The following is a 27232-nucleotide window of genomic DNA, read 5'->3' as shown; positions in this document are numbered from 1 at the left end:
ACCAGACAATCTAGTGATTGATATCATAAGCATCATCCACGGTGACATGCATCAAACCAAGTCAGCGAGCCTGACCACCCGATCCAATTTGTCGTCACCTTTTACGGCAAGCATGGGTTACTGAAGACCTATTCTACCCCGGATCTTCACGTTTCGTGCTTTCATGTATGTGACCTGTTTATTTTAGCTATTGAGTTACACTTTAAAATACACCGTAACTTGAAATTGGTACTTAACGCGTAAGAAGAGCTTGAAATCTTAAATCTATCACCGTCAACCAACAAGCTTAGGGTGGAGATTTGATGGTTGTTTTAAAATAAATACGAGGTGAGGTGACCACAGATAAACACGATTGTGTAGCCTATGGTTTGTTTAGCAAGTTCCAAAAGGTTGAAATAAGTGACATTCATATTTCATGTTATATCGAGCTGTGATTCGAACCGAGTGCGAAATCTTGAATCAGAACCAAGATGGCGAGTGTTAGATACTGACGCGACCAAAACTATATAGCGGGGTGTGATTTGTTTTCTATACGAATATATCATGCTATACACGCTATCATCGAGTTCCTGTGGTAAGCATGTCCTGCCACAAACCCGCTACTCGCATAAAAATTCAAGTGTGAAGCGTCCCATATTTCTCTCTCATTCATAGGTCTCATTAAGAGCTGCTGATACCTCTAGACATGTAAGGGGGCCACGGGTGGCCCAGTCGTCTAAGGCGCCGCGATTCGCTGTGCAGAGTTGCGTCCCTTGGACACGCCAGAAACCTATGATTGTGGGTTCGAATCCCGGTTCGCCCCGATTATGTTTCTAGGTTTGTCAGCACCATACCCGTGCTTGTGGGTTTCACCGAAGTGGTAAACGTCTTAGACCTGCATCACTTCGGGCTTTCCTCCCACATTAAGCTGACACGCCCGTGATATAACTGGAAAACTGTTAAAAGCGGCGTTAAACCAAACTCACTCACTCTAGACATGTAAAAAGTGACACGACTGCGTGCTTGAATGCGTGCACTTTAGGTAGGATAATGGATGAACTTGACAATGCGCCAATTCGGCCGCGTTGCAGTGAGTGACATATTGTACAGGTGTACAGGTGCACAGGTGTGATTTGCCTCTTGCCGTCTGTTTCGCGGTTGTGGTAGGAGCTGGTCGGAAATATGCCTCAATACAAACTGATTTATTTTGATATGCGCGGACGTCTCGTATGCTATTTGCTCTGGCGGGACAGAAATATGAAGACGTCAGAATAAAGAAGGAAGACTGGCCCGGGGAGAAAAACAGTGAGTGGTTCGTGGGTGGTTGAGTGGTTGAGTGGGTGGTTTAGTTGGTAGGTGAGTGAGTGGATGTGTGTGGGTTTGGGCGAGCTTGTGGAACAGGAACTCGATGATAGCGTGTATAGCATAATATATTCGTATAGGAAAATATTCACACCCCTCTATATACATGTAGACAAGGAGTGACACCCGCCATCTTGGTTCTTATTCAAGATTTCGCACTCGGTTCGAATCACAGCTCGATATAACATGAAATATGAATGTCACTTATTTCAACCTATTGGAACTTGATTAACAAACCATAGGCTACACAGTCGTGGTCATCTGTGGTCACCTCACCTCGTATTTATTTTAAAACAACCATCTAATCTCAACCCTAAGCTACGCCGCCGAGGTAGACCGATCCAGTCCCGAACGATAAGCCCCGCCCACAAGCTGCCGTCCTCGTTTTAGGCGTTAGGGGGGACAACCGCTGGCTATTCGCATGGCGTCACAGCCGGTGAAACTTGAATGCGCGGGGGATGAATTTGGCTCAGAATGCTTTGTTACCGGTCGTGTGTCAAAATTATCTAAAGAGAGTTATACATGATCTGTTTTTGGTTCTATTTTGGTTGTCAAATTGCATATCGGAGTGAGAATGAGTCATAAGTCCGATGTAATGGTTGTATCGGTCAATGAGGACGTCACCATGGCTGAAAGTTAGAAGCGTGCAATACTTCGAAGCACTCATGTCAGGCAGAGCATACTATATTGTCAATTTACAGCATGTCAATAATATATTATTCATCCAAGGGCGGAGTAACTAAATTTTGTTTTAACTCTCCATCGTAATATAAGTGTATGGAAAGTACTGGAAACCGTAAACACAAGCACAAGTTACAAACATGTGGATATCTATAAATAGATTGTCAACAGTTACATTGCTCTACGTAAAACCAATATAACCTAAAAGACTTAGAGTTAGTGGGTCTTTTTAATGAATAAACATAAAAGAATAGTTGATAAAATAAAAGCAGTACATTATTTCCCCTCACTGCTACATTGGTTTTATTATGTAATAAATGAATCATAACATATATTTTATTTGGGCGTCAGGAACATGGGGTTGGGCATGTCACCAGGGATAAATCTAGACCTGCTCAGGAGGCTGATATTCAGCTCCAAATCTGCATCAGATGTCAGTAAACTGTCCCTCTTCAAAAGTTTTAACATATCTGTGCCATCCTAAAATAATGCAGAATGTAAGGAAATTATGTTATTATTTTTCCCCCAATCTGTTTGCCAAGCGCACTTAGTTTGGAATTCTAAATTTAGATAAAAATCCCTGATCACACTTTCAGAATATTGGACGAAATAAACTGCCAGTATTTAGGTACATGGATGTGAGAACAGTTGAAAACATTAAGAGGTTCCTAGATAAAATGAGCACCTGTAATTGCCATGGTTATGGCTAATCAATCGGATCCATGTTCCAGGAAAGGGAAACCTGCCATGGTAAAAGTATCTGAAGACAGGATCTGAAGTACTCCCCATCAATTAACTTGCATTGATAAAATTTACAACACAAATAAAAAATTCATATGTGATCTTTAATACAAAAGACTTGTCATGAATCCAAGAATTATTACTGTTAATAGCTAAACATGTAAATTAAGTACAACAAATATCTCATTAGGAAGAGAATTTATGGATGTCAACTTCGTAATTATGAGGAACACCACCATCCTTAACTTCTCTTCCTTATGTGTATCACTTCTAAATGCCATCCAAAGACTTAAATATGTCAAAGTTTTAATCAACAAAATTACCTTTTGACATCATGACTGTTATTCCTTTATTGCTCCAGAAACCACATGCCTACAGGACATAACAGTAAATAATATATATTTCATTTTAAAAATCACATGTGAAGTGACAAGTATTACTTATGCATTAAACAACATACAAATGCAAATATCAGGTAGCTGGACACAAGGAGTTCATTAGGTATTCAAACATATATCCCAAGTATGCTTCACAAATACTGGTGTGAGCATGACCTTTCCTTAAAGCTGTGCACGCTAACGTCGAACCCATTCGACAGAGGTGTCACTTCCCCCTGCATCTGATGTCGAACCCATTTGACAGGCAAATAGCATAACGACACCCCAAAATAAAACTCGCCATATCTATTTACCAAGAAGGCTTTGCGTAACATTTAAATTACGTATGACATGCATAAATGCTCAGCTTGCTCAATATTAAAACTTTCAGTAGTATATTTACCTCCAAAAGAAAATATCGCGAGTTAAAATTGTTTCGGTCAAACTTCTCGGCACACAACTACCAGAAACGGCCATTGTTGACTTTTAGCACTTCACGTTGAGCGGCATGCAGTCCGATATTTTCTTTATCATTTTATCATTTTTCCTATTCCATCATAATTGTTTGTTTGCTGATGAAAGGAAAACACTCAAGTTGAGGAACTTTCGGTGTAACTAATTGTAAACAAAAACAATCTGAATCGTGACATCATCGATTGGATGGAACTGGTACGATCATGGCAACGGCGGCATACAAACATCTCCACATGCAAAAAAAAAATGTTCATATGTGGAGAAAGACTAATACAAGTTTCATTCCACTAGGTCCATCGGAAGTGGGTCAGGGGAAATCTTTTATGAACACCCCTCGTAGCTGTTTTAAATTCCAGATAACATCTTCGGCATACTTCCGGTACTGGAGGTAGATGGGACACAGTACGCGCACAGCATGGCTATCTCCAACTTCCTGGCCAGACGGTTCAGTGAGTTGTGTGATTCTTTTAGGAGTACCTAGTGACAAATGTTATATTTGGGGTATGATTTAATGCAGTTTACGGGCGCAGCCGACCTCCACCATCCGCTCAATTACCGCGCTATATAGTGCCACCGCTGTCTCGCTATACCGTTACCGTGCCTCACGCTCTGGTGACTCTCGCTTCACGATCCAACACCCGTCCTCGGTCTTAGGGAAACTTACACATCTTTACAATCAAACACCCGTTCTCGGTCTTAGGGGAAACTTACATATCTTTACGATCAAACACCCGTTCTAGGTCTTAGGGAAACTTACACATCTCTACGATCAAACATCCGTTCTCGGTCTTGGGGAAACTTACAACCTTTACGATCCAACACCCGTTCTCGGTCTTACGGAAACTTACAACCTTTACTATCCAACTCCCGTTCTTGGTCTTGGGGAAACTTACACATCTTTACTATCCCACTCCCGTTCTCGGTCTTGGGGAAACTGACACATCTCTACGATCAAACATCTGTTCTCGGTCTTGGGGAAACTTACACATCTCTACGATCAAACATCCGTTCTCGGTCTTTGGGAAACTTACACGTCTTTACGATCAAACACCCGTTCTCGGTCGTAGGGAAACTTACACATCTTTACCATCAAACATCCGTTCTCGGTTTTAGGGAAACTTACACATCTTTACGATCAAACATCTGTTCTCGGTCTTGGGGAAACTTACACATCTTTACCATCAAACACCCGTTCTCGGTCGTACGGAACCTTACACGTCTTTACGATCAAACACCCGTTCTTGGTTTTAGGGAAACTTACACATCTTTACGATCAAACCCCCGTTCTCGGTCTCAAGGAAACTTACACATCTTTACGATCAAACCCCCGTCTTAGGGAAACTTACACGTCTTTACGATCAAACACCCGTTCTCGGTCTTAGAAAAACTTACACATCTTTGCGATCCAACACCCGATTTCGGTCTTAGGGAAACTTACACATCTTTACAATCAAACACCCGTTCTCGGTCTTAGGGAAACTTACACGTCTTTACGATCCAACACCCGTTTTCGGTCCTAGGGAAACTTACACATCTTAACCATCAAACACCCGTTCTCGGTCTTAGGGAAACTTACACATCTTTACCATCAAACACCCGTTCTCGGTCTTGGGGAAACTTACACATCTTTACCATCAAACATCCGTTCTCGGTCTTGGGGAAACTTACACATCTTTACCATCAAACACCCGTTCTCGGTCGTAGGGAAACTTACACATCTTTACGATCAAACATCTGTTCTCGGTCTTGGGGAAACTTACACATCTTTACGATCAAACACCCGTTCTCGGTCGTAGGGAAACTTATACGTCTTTGCGATCAAACACCCGTTCTTGGTTTTAGGGAAACTTACACATCTTTATGATCAAACACCCGTTCTCGGTTTTAGGGAAACTTACACATCTTTACGATCAAACCCCTGTTCTCGGCCTCAGGGAAACTTACACATCTTTACCATCAAACACCCGTTTTCGGTCTTAGGGAAACTTACACGTCTTTACGATCAAACACCCGTTTTCGGTCTTAGGGAAACTTACAAGTCTTTACGATCCAACACCCCTTTTCGGTCCTTAGGGTTAGCTTGCTTTGGGCAAAGGTTAGCCATATATTCTTACCTTTTCAAGGTTAATCCCATTGGTCGGTCATGTTGACATAAACAATGCCGGGTGTGGTTTCAAGAAAAGTTGAATGGGAGAGCGGACCGTGACGTCACACGCATGCGCAATTCATTGTTTACTGAATTACCCATGTATGTTGATAGGGATTCTAATGACCCGTTAGACGAGCACTGATTATACATTTGATAGCGCCCGTGGTCCAGTGGTAGCAGAGCCGGTGAGCCGTTCGAGCCCAACACCGCTAATTGGATCTGAAAAAGTGCGCCCGGTAAAGTGCACTACAGATTCTAGTACAGTAAACTACGGTTATACCGAACTCAAAGGGACTACTAATTTTAGTTCGTTATAACCGTAATTCGTTATAAGCATATATACAGCATAACTATATAGTCGGGACTAAAAAGTTAGTTCGTTATATCCGTTAGTTCGTTATAAGCATGTTCGTTATAACCGTAGTTTACTGTACCGGGATTCGAACCCACACTGCCAGGGTGAGGCGCCCAATCGAGGCTTCCACAAAATGAAAGTCCGACAACTGATAGTCTAGATCACGTACTTTGTGTACCCCTTTGGCAAATGTCATTTGGCACGGCTCCCAAGGCCGAAAGCTATGAAGCTGGGCGCCTCACGCTGGCAGTGTGGGTTCGAATCCCGGGTGGGACTGGAATCTGCAGTCAACTAAGAAAGTGTTACCCCAATCATAACATTTGTTACATTTGACCACTTTCTAAAAGGAGCGGTCGGGTAGCCTAGTGGTTAAAGCGTTCGCTCGTCACGCTGAAGACCCGGGTTCGATTCCCGACATGGATACAATGTGTGCAGCCCATTTCAGGTGTCCCCCGCCGTGATATTGCTGGAATATGGCTAAAAGCGGCGTAAAACAATACTCACTCACCCACTTTCTAAATGGAAGTGTGTGTTCATAGTATCTAGTCCGTTGTGTTTCAGGGACACGGCACCCATTATTTCCAAGTTGATTTGTAATGGTTCGTTGGTAGGAACAGTGATGGTTATTGCGATGAACTGTGATGATTCTTAGCTGAAACAATAATGCGGTGTTCAATTTGAACAATTTTAACATCCTCACTGTGAGTGGCTATGAACTGTGAAACATAAGGGGAAATATGGCACTTGATCCCACGATCATAGGCTTCTGGCACACCCAAGGGACGCAACTCTTCTAGTCACATGGACCACCTGGACACTGCAATACGGGATCTTACTGATCAACTGTAATCTAAGTTATGAACTAGGTTTCCATGGCAGCACTGATGTTGAAGTACTAGAAGTTGACCAAGTCCTTGGGATTGTGGGAGATATAGTTGCAGCCTTTGTTCGACTTTTGGGTGAGGTGGATGAAGTGAGAAAGGTGACGTTGCTTAGCAACTTGTTATATGTATTAACTCTCCATGCACCAACATAAAGTGTTGAGTGAATTAGGGAGGTTTGATCCCTTTGAACATGGAAGCATTTGGATATTTATATGAGGTAAAATTGGGTGTAATATCGTGTTCAAGTGGTTGAAGCGTTTGCTTGTCACGCCGAAGACCCGGGTTCGATTCCCGACACGGGGACAATGTGTGAAGCCCATTTCTTGTGTCCCCCGCCGTGACATTGCTGGAATATTGCTGAAAGCGGTGTAAGACCATATTCACTCACTCGTGTTCAAGATTATTGCGCTTATATGACGACGTGCATGCTAGTGTGTGTATGTGTATGTGTGTGTGTGTGTGTGTGTGTGTGTGTGTGTGTGTGTGTGTGTGCGTGTGTGCGCGTGTGCGTCTGTTTGTACTTGTCCGGAGTAATGCCTGTTTATAATGCCATGCAGCCCACTGAGAATTAACATGAATACACCACTCATCATACACTAACTGAACCGACTTGTCCTTGTTTTAGCCCCTTAAAGCCGATCGCCAGGCAGGGTAACAACAAGTGCCATATTTTAACGTCCTTTAGTATGACGTTGTCGGGGAACGAACCCCCGACCCCGATCTCCGGTCAGACGCTCTACCGCTAGACCACGGATACGGTCCTTGATATATTACATATGCCTGTGCTTATGATGGCAACATTAACGGACCCGCAATGTCTAACATATATAATAATCATACGTGATTTTATAGGTAATTTTGTCCGCCTCCGTGGTTAAATGATAGAGCGTCTTCCTGGAGAGCGGGAGGACGTTAGTTCGATTCCCGGCTGCGTCATACCAAAAGCGTTAAAAGGTTATTCAAATCTGCTTCGTTTTGCATGATCAATCTATAGTTGTCTTTATTTTGGTTTTGTAGGCGGAGATGGTGAAGGAAAACAATGAAACTAAGCTGCCAATGTTTCTGGGATGCTTTCAGACTGTGTTGAAAAACAACAAAAACGGATTCTATGTTGGCGATAAGGTATTAATTCTACCATAAACTGCCGGGCATAAGAAAGTATGAACTTAGATGGATTTTTACCAAAAAGCTATCGTTATCAAAATGTTATCAAAACATCGAGTCATCGCAACACTGTAGGTGAGTGAGTGAGTAAGTATGGTTTTATGCCGCTTTTAGCAATATTCCAGCAATATCACCGGAAATGGGCTTCACACATTGTACCCATGTCGGGAATCGAACCCAGGTCTTCGGCGTGACGGGCGAACGCTTTAACCACTAGGCTACCCGACCGCCCCATGCATGTCCGGAACACACCAATGACACCAGTATTAGGTACAGCACCAACGAATAACCATTTCTTGTTAACCATTTCATATTTAGCCATTATGCTATATGGGATATATTTTCTTTTGCCATGCAGTTTATAAACAAAAATACCATGATGAGTAGCACTGCTAAAATGAATGGGATTTACAAAAAACAAAAACAAGAATAAGGGAAAAAATAAGTTTAATCATGTTTTGAAACAAATACAAATAATTGTTCGCTGAACATGCCGGATGTCATCAAAAACGACCTGTATAAATATTCTATTTGTAGTGAGTGAGTGAGTTGGGTTTAACGCCGCTTTTAACAGTATTCCAGTTATATCACGGCGTGTCAGCTTAATGTGGGAGGAATGCCCGAAGTGATGCAGGTCTCAGACGTTTACCACTTCGGTGAAACCCACGAGCACGGGTATGGTGCTGACAAACCTAGAAACATAATCGGGGCGAACCGGGATTCGAACCCACAATCATAGGTTTCTGGCGTGCCCAAGGGACGCAACTCTGCACAGCGAATCGCGGCGCCTTAGACGACTGGGCCACCCGTGCCCCCCTCTATCTGTAGAAAATCCCAAAGAATGATACTTTATATATATACACCCAGTTCCGCTAAACGTGGTTGTGTTTAAATAATCCTCAGATGGTCAGCACCCGTTGGTTTTACCAGAGTGATAAGAGCTTAAAGCAAGCGTCATCCATCGGCTGTACTAAATTTGGGCCGGTGTCACGAAATATATTCGCCCCCAGAATAAAATCTCCCCCCGGCAAATATATACCGGTACAGTACCGCCCCTCTCGAAATAAACTCTCCCCCAAGAATATTCCTCCCCCGGTCGTTTTATAAATACTTGCCATGCAGTTCAATAGTTGCGAAACACTTCTGATAGAGACGATGTTGAGAGCACTGTGTTTTCTTTAACTACCGCAATGTGAGACAATAAAGTGGTATATAGGTAGACATAATACTAGTCGTTACATATAAAGACTCATAAATATTGGTTTTATGTTTCAATGGAGATATGATATTTTTCTTATGAAATATCGCGTATTAGTGTAATTTGCATGCTTTACCATTCACTGTACCATTCTAAACCATGTGAATGTTGTATGTGAGTCAATCGGGTGGGAAAACAGCCCAATCCTCGCTCTATAAGGGACTACGTCAATCATTTTGAAAGTTGAAATGACCCCTGATACTTTATGAATACTTTATGACAGTTTATGGAGTCAAAATCAATGCTGATTATTCATAAACTTAATGCTTCTTACTATAGGCCTGTGGCCTCTTCGGTGCTGAATAAAGATTGAAAATACATCAATCAATCAAAGATGAAGGTAAATTTATACATCAGAGTTCTTAGTTCATGTTTTGTTCTTAGACTAACATTTCAATCATCGATTGTGTTCACATGTAGTGGTAGAGCGTCCGCCCGGAGGGCGGAAGATCCAGGGTTCGATCCCCAGCCGCGTCATACCAAAAGACGTTAAAAGATGGTACTTGTTGTTACCCTGTCTGGCTATACCACAACAGAAAAGAAGTTCATTACAGACCGCCGTCATATAGCTGGAATATTGCCGAGTGCGGCGTAAAACAACAAGCAAACAAAAAATCTATTTGTGTGTAGAAAATGGTAGATTGTCCATGTTACCTTTAGAGTATAATTGACCTAAATGACACAAACAGCATATTTTTCTTGAGTGCAATTAAAGTTTAATGAATGTTGAGCAATTCACAATGAGTAATTTATTAGGACAAATCTTAAGTCATTTGCAATATAAGGAGTGTATACTTTAAAATGATATTTTCAGCTTGGATATGCCGATGTTGCTGCGTTTGAAATTCTTGACGCTACCATAGACCAAAGCATGGTGGACCGCTTCCCACTGGTCAAGGCCAACGCAGAGATGGTCAAGGCTAACGAGAGAATTGCCGAGTGGTTGGCCAAGCGACCGTTAACACGAATGTGAAGGACAGATAAGCAGCCTGGAAATCGAACAACTATTTTTATGGATGCACTGTAACTGTCAAGGCAACAACACATGTTTTGAATGTTTTTTAAAAATATTTTTATTTCAGTTCAGTAGACATATATATAACATTGTTACATGAGGTATATACATGTAGCAATTCATAGTCTTAAAACATGATCAGATAAGGGTATGAACATATATTGAATGACTGAGAAATTATAATAAGTAGGCTGATAATTCCTCCATTTTCTGTCAAATCTATTAATACTACTATTTTTCATTGCGATACATTTCTCTATTTTACATACATCTTTCAACATTTTTATGAAAAAAGGAAAGCATAATGGAGTTTTCTTAATGCTTGATTGGTGAAGGTTTTTTTTGGCAAGAATTATGTGGTTAAAAAGGTAGTTGTTGTTTTTAGAGCAAAATAACTTATCCAGAATGGTAATATGAATATAATATGCAAGTTTCTAACCAAAATTCCTTCCTAACCAAAATCGCATTCTACATACACATGGTATATGTTTTCAGATTCAGAGACAAAAAATGAGCATATACCATCATCCATTAACTTCATTTTCAATCATTCCTTTTTGGTATATAGAGCTCTATTTATATATCTGTACTGAAAATCTATTAGTTTAACATCATATAATTTTTTAATTTGAAGTTTACACGATATACGGCTTTTCCATTGGATGAGAAGCTGGTCACATGACCGAGAAACTGACGTCCATAAGCGTATGAACGACACAATTTGACGTTCATACGTTCAGCGCGAGGTGTCACTCCATGCCGGGACTACTTTCCAATACATTCCTGGGAAAACCCTTCATGGGAATTCCTTTGCCTTCCGGGTATTCTATTTATATCTTGCTCAAGTCATGTGACAAAAATAACATTATACTGTGTTATTTAATTACACAACTGTTTTGGTAAACCATGGGTTAGAAAAGTGTTCTGCCGTGTTTGAAATAAAAAAATGATACATTGATAAATTTGCTTTGTTTTGTGTTATCGTCTGCTAGACGTAAACACTAAAAAATGGACGATGAACAGGTATCAAAGTTTGATTACGGTTCATTCGATGTACACTGGATCGTTAGTGATGATCTCGATGCCATATTAATGTCACTGGGTCAAGAAAATGGGACAACCACATGTGAAGTTCCTGTTACGCAAGTTAAAGAAGAACCCGTGGATGACACGCCCACTGAGAGTGACGGGAGATTCCAAAGAATTAGTGAAGAAACACTGGATGACATTGAGGTACAAAGGCATTCAGCATCGACAATAAAAAACACAAAATGGGCTCTTAAGATGTTCAGCGGTGACCATCTTTTATTGCACTTAAATTATTCCAATTACTGTAAATAGTGTTATGGATTCGCTCAATAATGTTCACACTCGTCAATTAAACACCATGTTACGTACGCCCGATAAACAGTGATTCAGGTCCAACCTACAAAAGTACAATTCTATAACATTCATAAAAATATATATATGCATAATTAGATTAATCAGATTAAAAAGTTGTAATGGCCACATATCCACATCAATCAAATTTACATACCTTTCATTTCAGACTGGTCCTTTCAAACACGTAAAATCCAAACACTCGGTTAACATATCTCCAGAAGAGCTTGGCACAAGTCGGCGATCCTTTTATGCTGAGACTAGACCGAGAACAAAGTCTCAGTCGGATGATGTTTATCACAAAAATACAATGCGGAACATTCGGTCTGCACTCAACAGGCATCTCAGGGTTATCGGGAGAGATATTGACACTGTGAAAGATAAGGCATTCCACAAGGCTAATGATTTGTTGAATGGTCAACTGAAACAAAATGTCAGAGCTGGCTTGGCCACACCAACAAGCTCTGAAAAAATTTCTTCAATACTTTGTTTGTCAACTTTAAGTTTTCTGAAGTAATTACCCCAAATATTCAATATATTCCTCCAAAAGGGATTTGTCAAAGTAATAAACTTATCAATATTTGCTGCTAAAAGGAATATCTGTTTTGATTGGAAGTTATTTAATGTTGACAAAGTCCGTTTTTGTAGACTTGTCCTTAAAATTGGTAATTTCAATGAATCAATAAATTTGCAGGTATCTATCATTCTCAGACAACCTTCTTCATATTTCCTTATCAAGGTAGATCTTATTATTTTTTCTGGTTTGTTATTCCAAATGAATGTATAAAATAGTTTATTCAATTTTCCCAAAAAATCATCTGGTTGGTTTGGAAGTGCTGAAAATATTTGAACTAATGTTGAAAGTGCCAGAGTCTTAATAACTGTGATTTAACCTATTAATGTTAGATGTCTTTTTTTTCCAGCCTCCCAGTAATCTGTTAATATGTTAGTCTTTTTCTTTTATTTATTACCCATAGATCATGTAATGTTGGATTAAATGCATTCTAAGTTAAGATATTAACCCATTTAATTATCCCCCAGGCATATAATGCAGGGGCATATAGCGATCAGCCAGTCTGTCTGTCCGTCCGTCTGTCCGTGCGTAATCATTTCCTTTTCCGGGACAGAACTCGAAAACAATTCAGTGTATTTGATCGAAACTTGGCAAATCTATCAGGCACATACTGAAGTTGTTCCTTTTGCTATTTGGGAATATTAGAATTTTTTATTTTTTACGTTTTCATGGCAACAAGTTTGACTTAGGTTCTATAGGGTGGAGTTCGTTTCCGGAGCAGAACTCAAAACCCATTCAAAACGTTCTAACAAATTTTCCATGTCTATCAGGCTCATGCTCAACTGGTGCCTTTTGCTATTTAGGAATTTTAGGATTTTTTATTTTTTAAGGTTTCTATGGCAACATGTTAGATTTAAGTTTTACTACAGGGTTGGTTCACTTATGGAGTTTAACAGATAAACTGTTAAATATTTCCTTGCCAAACATTGCATGTCTATATATAAAGCACATACTGAACTGGTGCCGTTTGATATTAAGGAGTTTTAGAAATGTTTATTGTAGAATTTCCATTGCAGCTATTTTGACATGGACTAAGAGAAATGTTGGGTCAGTTACCTGGTTTGGGACCATAACGTGTTAAAATGGGCGGGGGATATATATGACTTCGTTGACAATAAGCTTGTTTAGTTATTGTTTCTTGTAAATTGTCATTTGTTTGCACACAAAAAAAACACAGAAACACACTTGTTTTACTTTCCATTTCATATGGATGCGACCATGGTGGATCTTTTGTTGGTAAACAATCTATGCCTCTTCAAGAACATTCAACTCTTGACTCATTACATACAGAATTGCACATTTACTAGTGGTTACTTTACAGACAGCTGCCGGGTCGGGGTGGGGAGGGGTGTGGGGGTGGGGGGGGGGGGGGGGGGGGGGGCGTGGGGGGGGGGGGGGGGCGTGGGGGGAGGGGGGGGGCGTGGGGGGGGATATATAATCTTTCTGATGACTCCTGTTACGTTTGGTCCAAAACCAAAAATTTTCATAACCAATTCAATAAATGTTTTGTAAACTGTGTCAAAAGCCTTTTCAAAATCAATAAGCAATAAAAGCCCTGCCCTATTTTGCTCTTTCAGCTCATACATGATATCGTACATGGTTCTCAAAATTTCACTTATACATCGACCAGGTATAAAGCCAGTTTGGTCACCATGTATTAAAGTATTTAATGTTTTCTTAATTCTGTTTGCTACACAAGAGCTTAAAATTATATATATAGTATTCAGAAAAGAAATTGGTCGCCAGTTATTCAGCAGCCTTCTGTCTTTGTTTTGTTTGGGAATACATGTAATTATTCCTCTATTCGTAGTTAAAGTAATTTGATTATTTTGGAAAGTTTCATTTATATACCTAAAAACCCATACACCTAAGTCATTCCAAAAGAATTTAAAAAATTCAACTGGAAACCCATCCAGGCCAGGGCTTTTGTTATTCGTCAATGATTTAACATCTTTTGCAAGTTCAAACATTTCAATAAGTTTTTCAAGGCAATCCGCAAGTGAGTTACTAAGTACAGGAGTATCAACATCATCTAATACTTGTCCGATTTCAAAAGTATGTTCCCTTTCAGAACTTCTAGATGAGTATAGGTTTTTGTAAAATTCTTTCTGTTCAGACAGTATTTCGTCACCCTCAGTGATGACTTCACCATTAGCATTTATTAAATTATTGATAGTCTTATTTGTGTAAGTTCTGTTTTCCATGTGACAAAAATACTAAGACGGTTTTCCCCCTTCTTCATACCACTGAATCCTACTCTTATTTGCCTTCCCTACTCTTCATCTTCCTTTAATTGTTCTAATTCTTTCTACCGCCTCCGTGGTCTAGTGGTAGAGCGTCCGCGTTCGGGGTTCGATTCCTGGCCGCGTCATACCAAAAGACGTTAAAAGATGGTACTGGTTGTTACCTGTCTAGCGCTCGGCATTAAGGGGCTAAAACAAGAACTGGTCGGCTCGGAGTCAGTATACTGTGTCTGAGTGGGGTATTCATGTTTAACTGCGGCATGGTATCTCAGTGAGCTAGCACTATAAATCGGCATCAGTCCGACTAGCAGCCACACACACACGTGCATGCACGTCGCTATATAAGTGCAATAATCTTAGACGCGACGTTAAACCCAATTTAACCTCACCTCACCACTAATCCTTTCTTATACTTTGATAGATCAGAGAAGCTTCTCTCACTTACTGATTGAAAGTAATTTCTTGTCGTTTCTTCTAATTCTAAACTGTTTTTTTTCCAATTTTGGTGTTTTCTCTCCTTTTCTTTTTTTTCAGAAAAGATGAGAATGAAATGCATTTTCCACATATTTTCATAAGGAGGGCTTCCAAAAATAGAGATGGACAGTTTTCATTCAGAGTCATTGCTATTTCTAAGACTATTTTCATAAAGTGCCAAATCTGCATATTCCCTTTTCGTTTCAACAAATGTTTTTTCACAAGATCCACATAATCTTTGTTATGCAATAAAGAGGTATTGAATTTTCAATAACCGGCACCCCTTTCTTTGGATGAAGAATCTGACAAAGTCATAATAATAGCTGAGTGGTCAGATTTATAGCCAGGTAAGATTGGGGTATTTAATGTCAAATTAGCCATATCACCTGAAACAAGAAATAAATCAAGTCTTGCCTGTTGCCTCGGATTCGTTTTCCACCAAGTAAACTTCCTTACATCTTCATTTCGTTCTCTCCAGTTATCAACAAAATCAAGATTTTCTAGAGTTTCTAAAACTATATTTCTTGCTCTTGGATTGTTAATGTTTTTTTTATAATTTTCAAGATCAATAGTTGGATTCAAAGCCAGGTTCCAATCTCCACATATAACAGTAGAATGATTTTCAAATTCCTCAATATTAGTAAAAAATGTTTTATAGAAATTTTGATCATCCTGGTTTGGTCCATAAACAGTAGCTAGAGTCATCCTTATGCCTTCAATGGTGATATCTGCCAAAATAAAGTTTCCATTAATATGATCAATTTTACATTTATGTATAGTTGCTTCTATGTTATTTTTTTTATCAAAATAGCTACCCCCCTGGCATTTGACGCAAAGGGAGATATGATACACTGCAATCCCCATTCATTTATATAGTTATACCAAGATTCCGTCCGTCCGTCTGTCCGTGAGGAAACTTTGTCAGCGCGATTTCGCTTAAACTATTCAGTGGATTCATCTCAAACTTAGTACATATAATCTGTGTCATATGGAGGAATGCAGTCAAAAGAAAACAAATGTTTCTGTTAATTTTCCATTTTTTCATTAATTTTTCAAACCCTAACTCTATCCATTTTCTAATGAAATTCTTTGTCCGCGCGATTTCTCTTAAACTATTCAGTGGATTCATCTCAAACTTAGCACATATAATCTGTGTCATATGGAGGGGTGCAGTCAAAAGAGAAAAAATGTTTTTATTAATTTTCCATTTTTTATTGAATTTTTCAAACCCTAACCCTATCCATTTTCAAATGAAACAGAGTGACTTCGACCTGGCATCTCACACGGTGCAAGTTGAGCGTGATGGACTGGTTCTACAGCCACCTCTACAAACTTCTTTATATTGTGGTACTCTTTTTTACAATAACAGGGTAAATGTATAAAAGTTTAACAATCAGGGGTATTTGTAGGCTCGATCTGTAAGCAATAGACAATAGAGCGGGATACCCTGAGCAGTATTACTGTACAAAGTAGAAGCAGGTAAGCCAGGACTGTGCCCCTCGTCTGTGTTGAGTGTAGGGTTGAATATTTTCTATCTGCCATCGGGGGTGAATGAAACAGCCGATCCTTGCTCTCCAGATATCGACCGATACACCTATTTTCACTGTGAGGGATCGTTTTGGCACCGAAGACAATCTTCATGTGGAATCATTACACAAAAAAGCAGCGATTTGTGGTTCAGCCACTATCCAAGGGAGGTAATTAATTTTGTCCATTTCCTACTTATCAGAGCTTCAGGGTGTATATCACAACATAGTGGTAATACCGGGTGTTCGCAATAAGGTGTGTGTATCCTGTCCCGCCACTGGCACCCGTTTCAAACACATGCAAAGGCAAATCAATGATTCACATAAATCATTCAAACATGTTTGGGTTTTTTTAACTGTAGTTCCACGTTGGGTTTGGTATGTTCACGCACAAAGTATCAAAATTATAGTTCTTGTGTCATGTGTGTAAATTTGGGATGGCTTAGCATTAAATGTATAAATAGAGAAGAATCACGGGTGACAGAGATGTATAATGATATATTATAGCCGTGCCTGGGTCTGCTAGTTATTGGTTTGAATCCAAGATTGATTCACACACACCAAATCCTGAGGTTTCTCTTTCAGCACAATGTCCGTACTCATGGGCTTCGATGCAGTAGGAAATATCGATAATCTGCGTCATTTGGAGCTTTCACCCTCTTTTATGATAACACGCCGTAAAACTGACATTTTCTACAAAACTCACTCATTTCAGAGTCAGGTAAGTATGGCTGATATCATCGCCACCAGGACGTTGTTCAGTCCAATACTCGGCGGATTATATCACCCCACTCACACAGACGCCAAGGAAAACTAATGGAGGGGTGCGAAATATGTGAATCTGAATTAAAATTGATGTATTGCCTGTTATTATGGCACAAATAACGAGTTCGTGTACATTTGTAATATAGTGGAAATTGTATTGCTTTGTATATGCTTTGTATGTTCATATATACTCACACGCAAAAGAAACGCAAGTGGTTTTAAGAAAATAGGTAACAAACACGGAGCCATAAATTGATACGAGTTTTAGCATGTAGTGAAGCCTGATGGTGTTATAAATATTTTTGGTTGCATTTTGGAAGCCCCGAGTAAAAACGCAACATAAAAAACGAATCGCCAAAACGCACCATTTCAATGAATGTGTGGGTATCATGCACCCATTTCTCGCGAAATCGGAAATGCACGAACTGTAGTGGGTATAAAACTGTGGCTGATTCTTGGACCTACCACTCCTTGGTCAACAATGCCAGGCCTAACTCAAATTCAGAGAAACCAGACTATCGGACGTTTGGAAGCTGGAGAGTCTGACTGTCCTAGATGTTGCCCGTCATTTCAACGTTAACATAACCACAACTTACCATCTCCTGCATCGATACAATGCTACACAGACCACAGATGACCTTCCTCAGAGTTGTCGTCCTAGAGTCACCACACCTAGACAAGATCGAGGCAGATTACCCGTCAACACCAGCGACATCCGTTCCTAACTGCAAGTGAAAGTGCTCGACAGACCATAGGAGCACATAATCGACACATTAGCCGGGACACTGTGATCAGACGTCTCCGTTCCAACAACCTCAGATGTCGCCGACCAGCACGTCGTCCTGTTCTCCAACCACGGCATCGACAAGCACGACTTAAGTGGGCACTGGGTCATCACAATTGGCGTCATCGTGAGTGGAGGCGTGTCATGTTCTCTGCATCTTCCCGAGGCAAGTGAGGTAACTGACTATAAAAGTCCAGTTTCAACCCTTACCGAACTAGGCTGGTATTATGGAGTTACATTGTGGCTGGACTAACGAGTCTATGCATAGTCCAATCAAAATCGCGCACTGAAATCGAAATCCGGTTCGTAAAGTCTCATGCAGATTTCGGTCGACTGCAGGATTTGCAAAACATGTGCACCGCTAACTCGTTGTCAACAGATATTTTCTAAATCTTTTCATGTTTTTAATCAAGGTACTCAGATTATTTGATGCACTTCGCAATGTAAGACTCGTTTAATCACAATATAGATCATAATTTTCGATCAGATCGTCTATCTGAGCGCCACCGTTTTGTTTGAAGCAAATGCAAGTGATACGAGAGGTTGAATCTGATTGGTCAATAGGAGAGGCATAGAAAGGACACTGGTGGCGCTACGATCGAGCCCAGGAATTCCAGCCAAGTTCGGCAAGGGTGGGAACTGGACTTTTAAAGTCAGTTAACTCTCTTGCCTCGGGACGATGTCTTCTCTGATGAAAGTCGCTTTTGTGTCTCCCATGCAGACGGAAGAGTCAGAATTTGGCGGCGTCGAGGTGATCGTTTCGCTGACAGAAACGTTGTGGAAAGGGATCCATGGGGTGGACCTAGCGTCATGATATGGGCAGGGATTGGACTTAATGCGAAACTTGGACCCATGACTTGATGTGTGCAGTAGGATCCCCAGGGCCTTCACAAATCGTCTGATCCACTCAATGTACAGGAAATGTGTGGCAGTGATCAATGCTCATGGTGGTCACACCAGGTATTGACTGACATTTTGGGTATTGACCCGAAACTGTGTAAGCCCTTAACATTTGAAAAAAAACAATTATGTCATCTGCCTTTTAATCCATTAAACTGTCTTCAGTCAAATTTTTGTCAATCTTGCCCTATTAGTATTTCTTGTCTTTACTGTTGAAAATAAATAACATGTATACTGCATACTCGACTAGCGTTTCTTTTGCGCGTGAGTATACATTTATTCGAGGTGATAGTGAACAGGAGTTGGTTAAATAACAAAAACAGTAAAGCCCTAAAGTAGAGCCAACGTGACATAAGGGCTATAAGGGTAATGAACTAGATATCATCAGCAGATGAAACAGTGTCACATTTTGGGATGTGTATAAGGAATACGATAAAATAAACAAACGATCATTCTGATCAACGAAAACAAAACGAATATCAGGAACACGTTTATGTCGACTTCATGTTCATGATGAATGAATTGATAGTCACATGAACTGACAGACAGACAGACAGACAATTTTTTCAATAAAAGGCCACTGGCCCAAAATACATACATATGCAGGAATACATAAAGCCTGCGCAAAATGACATATTTACAAACTTGGAAAATTTACATTGTTTACATTTTTAAAAAATAATTATTTATACGTTTTCGCAGTGGATTATTTATTTTTTACCCTAAGTTGATGAGCTTTGGTAAGAAAAATAGATATTTTATATAAGGTATCATATGCATCTGAGGAAATAATAAGAGATAAAGTTATGCTGAAGGTTAGAGGTAATATATTTATCTAAAAGTGCATTACGAAGGGAGCTGTAGGATTCACAAATTAATAGTACATGATATTAAATTTTCAATAAAGTACTTATTTTTTAGATAGACAGAGAGGGCAGTCTTTCTTCATATGATGTGGCATGGTATCTTCCAGTATTTACTGCTATTGGAAAGTTACTGCATCTGAAGCGTGATAAAATCCTTTTTAAGTGAGATGGAAGTGGTGACTTTAAGTAATATTCAACATTTAGTAGCGATTTAAAATGTTTATAGGAATAAGAGTCAGATAAACTGTTCACATTTACACTCCAGGTTTGCTGCAAGTTGTCAAATAGTCTCTGTTTAAACATCGAAATAAAATCATTTTTATCTCCAACTTCTTGTGCTATCCATGCATATCCAAATCCAAATCTGAATAAAATAGGTTTATGTGTGTGGCCCAGGTGGTGCGACCTGAATCATCCAGAACAGCTAGCATCTTATAACACTGATACGGTAGTCTCTCCGGGCTCAGTTGTATCAGCCTGCACCAGTACTTCACAGCTCTTGTCATATATGTAAGCTGTAAATGAGCTCTACCACACTCATCAAGCACCATCACATTACATGTATTTCTTGACACTTTAAGAACTGATTTGCACACCTTAACTTGAATATCCTCAATGATTTTGCTGTAATTAACTCCCCAGATTTCAGAGCCATAGCACAGGATATAGGAGTTACAATACTATCAATAATTTTGAATAAATCTTTGCATGGAATATCACCAAGTTTCTTCTGATATCTATTTATGGCAAACACAGCTTTGGAACTCTGAGCAGCTAAACATGTTTGAGCCTGGGTCTACACAAGTTTGGGGGTGAACATAATTCCTGAATATCTGTAAAATGGAACAACATCAATGCTTTCACCATTATATGACCACTTTTCATAACTTCTTAGGGGACCACTATTTCTAAATACCATTACTTTTGTCTTCTTCAGATTGACTTTCATACCAGTTTATAAACAGAATCAGTGTAGAGCCTAAATTTTCTTTTGTAGTTGAACTGCCGAATATCATACAGATGAAACATCATCTGCAAACATTATGGCAGAAACATTTTTAAAATCTTGTGATATATAAACACCTTCTCCTCCGCAGTCTTCAAGTTGAATTATAAGCTTGTTTATGAATATTATAAATAGTTGTGGACTCAAAATACAGCCCTGCCGGGCGCCAATCTTACATTCAAAATAATCAGTTAGTCCAGTTGAAGCCCTTACACAAGCACACAGACTTGAATACATTGATGAAATTTTATTGAACAGTTTACCCTTGATCCCAACATCATGTAGGCTTTTAAATAGATTATCATGTCTTATAGAGTCAAATGCCTTTGAAAAGTTAAGAGGCAGTAAAATCTCCCCTTTCTTTTCCCTGCATATTTTTGAGTCATTTCCTGCACACTAAAAATATTGTCAATAGTTGAATAATTGGACCTAAATCCTGCTTGTAGTTCATCAATTATGTTATTTTTCTCACAAAGATTCTTAAGTCTCCAGTTTGATAGAGGTAAATATTTTACACAAGTTATCAATCAAGGATATTCCCCTGTAGTTGTTTACATAATGCTTGTCTCAAGACTTAAAAAGAGGGCAAATGATACTTCTATTCCAAGCATTTGGAAACACACCATTGTCAAGTATTTCATTAAAGAGAGCAGTCAATGTAGGTAAAATTATATTTTTTGTATTCTTGAAATATTCAGGGACAATACCATCAGGTCCTGGAGATTTATTATTTGCAAGCTTTTGGATATGTTGTTCAACTTCTTGATTTGTTATAGGTTGATTTAATTCTTCATGTGCCGGGGTATCATCAGTTACATAATTATCTGTGTCCATTGGTGGGGGTAAGTTGGGTTTATTTTCTGAGTGGAGGAGGGAATAAAAGTGCTTCATCCATTCATCAGTTGTAATTCCAACTAGCAATTGTGATTGTCTCCCTTGCTTTAACAATTTCCAGAATAATTTAGGATTAGCTCTATATTCAATAAGTTTTTGTTGCTGTTGATTTTGATAAGTCAGATATACATGGAATGAGGCTAGGGGAAGCTATCATATAGTCCACAGTACTGGCACCATTGTTTGTAATGCATGTATATTCACCTTGCTTGTCTCTGTGACATCTTCCATTCAATATATGTATACTGAATAATTTGCACAATTCAACAAGTCTCTTACCAAAATTGTTGCAGTTATCAGAATCTTTATTGTTTCTTGGCACTTCAAAGCTGTCAGTTGGGTAATCACCAATTTCCTTGGATAAAATCAATGTTATCTTCAGGTATGTAATCAAGGAAGGTTTTGGTCCTAGCATTCAAATCACCAGCAAGAAAGACTTCCTTTTCTGGGTGATAATGTACAATCTCTGTCAAATAGTCCTCCAATACTGACATACCATCTCTATCCTTACCCTCATAGATAGGCGAGTTCTCAGGTGATAGATATGTCAGAATCAAGATTGTATCCTTGTCAATACCTAATCTTGATGTGTTAAATACAGGGATGTGAGCAGGTTTTCCCGAAAAAAGAGGAAACGTCTAGGGGGATCAAATTTTTTAAACATTTGATTACATTTTAAGTAATTTCGTGCAGTTTGGACAACATTCATACCAAGAAATGTAATAAGTCAATGGCAAAAGTCAATAAGTCAAATAAACAAGATGGCAGATGCAATAAAATTTCGAAGTTAAATCAGTACTTTAAAAAATCGGGCATAGCTTCCGCGCACCTGGCTACCCGCCAGGTCTGGGAGCAATACTGCCATAAACTTCAACCCCCCTCCCCCAGACACAAGGGCAACTGTCTCAAGCGTGCAGTGTCTGACCCTTTCCCCACGTTGAAGCATATTTAAAAAAACTTACCTTGTACTTACTTACCTTTTGTTGAAAAAACCCCAACAACATTGCAAACATAAGACATTTATAAAACATATATCCCCATGTTATGGGTTTTTGGAAGCTGAAGAAACATTCACAGTTTTCTCGCTAATTTCACGAACAACTGTAACACATCTCATTCACTTACAGGTTAAAAGACAACTTTATCTGAAAAACAAGCCATCATCTGACTCTGAGTAATTTCTGTGTGACGCCACACCCCACGTTATAGTGCAAGTATTCGTGATAGAAAACGTATGATGTCCGAAAACCTATGCTGCTGAAAGCTCTGATCGAAAACAGGGCAATCCGCGACGATTGTCCGGTTTTCGATCATATTTTTCGGAGTGTTTTTAAAAAAATCTTTGATTATATTTTTACGCGGAAGATGATTTTTCCCGAGGACTACTGTTTTAAAAAACGCGATTTTCCGCGTTTCCGCGGAGATTTCACATCCCTGTAAATAAGAAAACTACTGTATTTTCAAAATGTTCATATATCCTTGTTACATATCCATCAATGACCCACGATTCTCTAATAAAAATTGTCACACCACCACTGTATCTACCAAACTTCTTAGTTTTTACCCGAACACTGTTATATGATCGAAAACCGGAGAGGAATGTTCTAAAGTCATTTACACCACGAGCAAAAGATTCATACATGGCAATAAAGTCAACTGCAGCACAAAAGTGTTTTACCTGAGATGTGGGGTTATCATATTTATGTAATCCTTCAATGTTCCAGGACAAAATATCAAACGGAAGGCCATGGCCACATTTTCATTTGTTTGTGTTTTGAGACATCGGCATGTTGAGAGTTACCTCACTTTCAGTAGGCGTTTCCCTTCTTCCGGGTCCAGACATATCCGCCCATGTGCATTTGTTTTTTGGCAATCTTGTGTCATATTGTTGATCATGGGTGATGTTCTTTATTGATTTCGTGTTCCTGTCATCACCTTGGACTATCAACTTGTTGAGTCGCATTTTAGGTTGTTTTCCAGCTTCTTGAGCTTGGGCGAACCAGGGTGAGAGGGCTTGTCAATCCTCGCGCACTGACTGTGGAAAATCCTCCGTTACTCTTGTCCTAGATCCCCGCTCCAGTGATTCCCGAGCTGGTTTGAATATCAAGCCCTTATCCTTGGTTAGGAGAAGTTTGGCAATAATAGGAAAATCTGCTTTTCGTGGATTCAGTCTATGGGCACGTATGATAACAATCTCCTCGCTGTTATCAATGTTCAATTTCTCACTTATTAAAACACATCTGTGACGTCATTCCATTGTTTAAACTCTCCATTATTTTTCAGGAATGGTGTGAGTGAGTGAGTATGGTTTTACGCCGCTTTTAGCAATATTCCAGCAATATCACGGCGGGGGACAGCAGAAATGGGCTTCATACAGTATACCCATGGCGGGAATCGAACCCGGGTCTTCAGCGTGACAAGCGAACGCTTGAACCACTAGGCTACCCGACCGCCCCTTTCAGGAATGGAGAGTTGCTTGTCAACTGTACATTATCTCGAAGCAACATTTGATTAAATTCTACTTGGAACAGACGGAACTATTTTTTTACACTTATTTCCAAGTGAATATTTTCATTCTTTTTCCGAAGGCATGATTTGAAAATAGCGATTAAATATTTTCATAATTTTGAATAATGCTTAAAAGCTCAAAATAATATGTAGAAATTTTGAGTTAGAGCAGGTTACCCACAACAATGTTCATGTTTATAGCAGTTAGATAAACCTGTGACGAGAAAAAACAAATAAGGTAATATAAATATCGCTTGTTCGGGGCTCTATATTTCCTATCATACCCACAGCATGTATTAACAATGTGCAAGCGATTGATAAATACTTAGGACCCAACGAAATTATGAAGAGCCGGGTGCCATGAATTGTAAATGTCAGCTCGCCCCACGGAGGTTGGTGCACGTGCAACAGCGGCAGAGAACGCGCTCCTCGTGCATCACGCAAGGGCGACTCACGCAGTATAAATACACACAACAAAGAGTTCTGGTTTATTTTTCAAATATTTTCAACAACAGAACATTTTGTCAAAGTGTAGAAGTAGGGATGAGTTTTAAGTGAGGCAATATCCTCGTAACTCTCCACTGCTTAAAAATAATGGGCCTCTGCTCCATTATTTTTAAGGAATGGAGAGTTACGAGGACATACCCCTCTACGGAATGATCGAACTTTCTTCTCCGACTCGTCCGACGTTTCACCTTTTGATCCCTGGATTCCATGAAAAACTAGATTATTACGGCGGTCTCTACGCTCCATATCTTCCATCTTCTCTTTGAGGTGATTCACTGAAGTCCGGAGTTGTTCATTTTCCTCGCCGAGGTCGTGTAGTTGACGATTGACCTCGCTCATTTTCGCCGCCATGTTGCTCACTTTATCATTCGGACCGGGTCCGGGGTCATTCGTGACCAACTCGTGTTATTCCGGGACAGGCCGAATAGCGACTCGTGCCCCTCTCATGGCCATTTTTGCGACCGGGTTCCGTCTTAGCGCAAACGGGCATACCTAAAACAATTGTCAACTCGTTGCATAATGGTTCACATATATTTCCCCATATATTATATATATTTCAGATGCAATTTAAAGCACATCGGGACATGCGGAATTATGCAGTATGATTGACCACATTTAACTGTGTCTTGGGTATATTTTTAGATTTAACACAATATATATTTAATCAAAAATTGTTTAAAGGGATTCTTTGACGAAGAACTTGAAATCATACGCGCATTCTGATTGGTTTGTCGTATTTTCGCACATAACATTCATCGATAGGGGGACGAGTGTTCTTGAAGGTTACGGAAAGGGGCGAGTGGTGACGAATGGGTCCGGGGTTTGACTCGATGTCGCCACTCACAATCAGCAAAAAACTCAGCAAGATCAAAAGGTCTCAAGCACATTTTTACGCTTCTCTTTCCGATTCTAAGGGACATAGGTCTTCGTTTTGACTTGTTTGGTTGTGTAAAACAACCGATTTTGGCCGGATATTGGGCTATAAAAATCCCCATTTCAGGAGCACGAGATGAACACGTCCTCACGCTAGCCGGGCATTCGCAGATCCCGGGGTTCAAACAAGCATCGTTTGATTTGAGGACGTCTAATTGTCGACCTCAGCTATAGCGACAGATGACAGTAAGGTGTGAAATTAACTATTAAAAAATATTTTATTGTCTATCCAATCAGTACACCTGACTGCACTCCCCATTCCAAACAATAGGTGGTGGCAAATCGAGGAGACCCCCCTCCTGCGAGTTAAAATCGGTTTGCCATCTCGCTGGAAGCAATCAGGGATGTTTGTTGTTTATGCTGCTAATATTAATTGGTGCCAAATTGTCACATAGCGTCTGGATTAATAATGCTTCTGGGGGGCACGGGTGGCCCAGTCGTCTAAGGCACGCCAGAAACCTGTGATTGTGGGTTCGAATCCCGGTTCGCCCCGATTATGTTTCTAGGTTTGTCAGCACCATACCCGTGCTCGTGGGTTTCACCGAAGTGGTAAACGTCTGAGACCTGCATCACTTTGGGCTTTCCTCCCACATTAAGCTGACACGCCGCGATATAACTGGAATACTGTTAAAAGCGGCGTTAAACCCAACTCACTCACACACTAATAATGCTTCTAAATCATAACTGGTACTATTACAATGGTAAAAAAAACACTACAACAAATCCATTTACTACAGCGACTCCGACAACATACTTCTACAACAACGACACTATCTATTACACAATAAACTAACAATCAACAACCATGACAACAACAACAACAACTACTAAAAGGCGACTAACGGCATCGGGTGGTCAGGCTCCCGACTATTTGCTGTAGCCATGCTGTATATATGCTTATAACGAACTACGGTTATAACGAACTAAAATAAGTAGTCCCTTTGAGTTCGTTATAACCGTACTTTACTGTATTTGCTTCATGTATTTCATTTGTGCATTTAGTATATTTATGTTTTGCACTATCTTATATATAACTCGCTGTTGTTAAGTTATCACCTGGAGAGGTATTTACATAAACAAGTTTTGCTTGTTTACCGATCCAGATGTTCAAACCACATAGAGAGTCAACTTGTTAAAGTCAGTATATGGTTTTAAGCGATTAAGTACAGCTAGTATTCAGAAGATGTCTGGTTATTTTCAGATATGAATCCTTTGAATGGCATTAGAACGTGGAAAGTCGTAAAAGTGCAACATTTCCAAATGGGAAAATTCACAATAACTTCGACCTGCTCTCCTTTGTCGATACAAGAAATGGCAGTGTCACCACAGGGCGTGTGACACGAAGTGTTGAAAAACGAATCCACTCGAATTACCTTGTGACTTTCAAATTACGATTTCTATCTGACAGTTATGTCTTTTCAATTATATTTGAA

General features: G+C 39.7%; 1 pseudogene; it reads left to right on the top strand.

Annotated features, from left to right (window-relative positions):
- The first annotated feature begins 1161 nt into the window (after nt 1-1161).
- On the top strand, nt 1162-10397 carry LOC139446212 (probable glutathione S-transferase 6; annotated as a pseudogene).
- The last annotated feature ends 16835 nt before the right edge of the window (nt 10398-27232 follow it).

Source organism: Haliotis cracherodii, unplaced genomic scaffold (genome assembly GCF_022045235.1).
Source record: "Haliotis cracherodii isolate W230 unplaced genomic scaffold, xgHalCrac1.p SCAF_6, whole genome shotgun sequence".
Lineage (NCBI taxonomy): Eukaryota > Metazoa > Mollusca > Gastropoda > Lepetellida > Haliotidae > Haliotis > Haliotis cracherodii.
The sequence above is the reverse complement of the archived record's forward strand: the minus strand, read 5'-3'. Positions and strand labels throughout refer to the sequence as shown.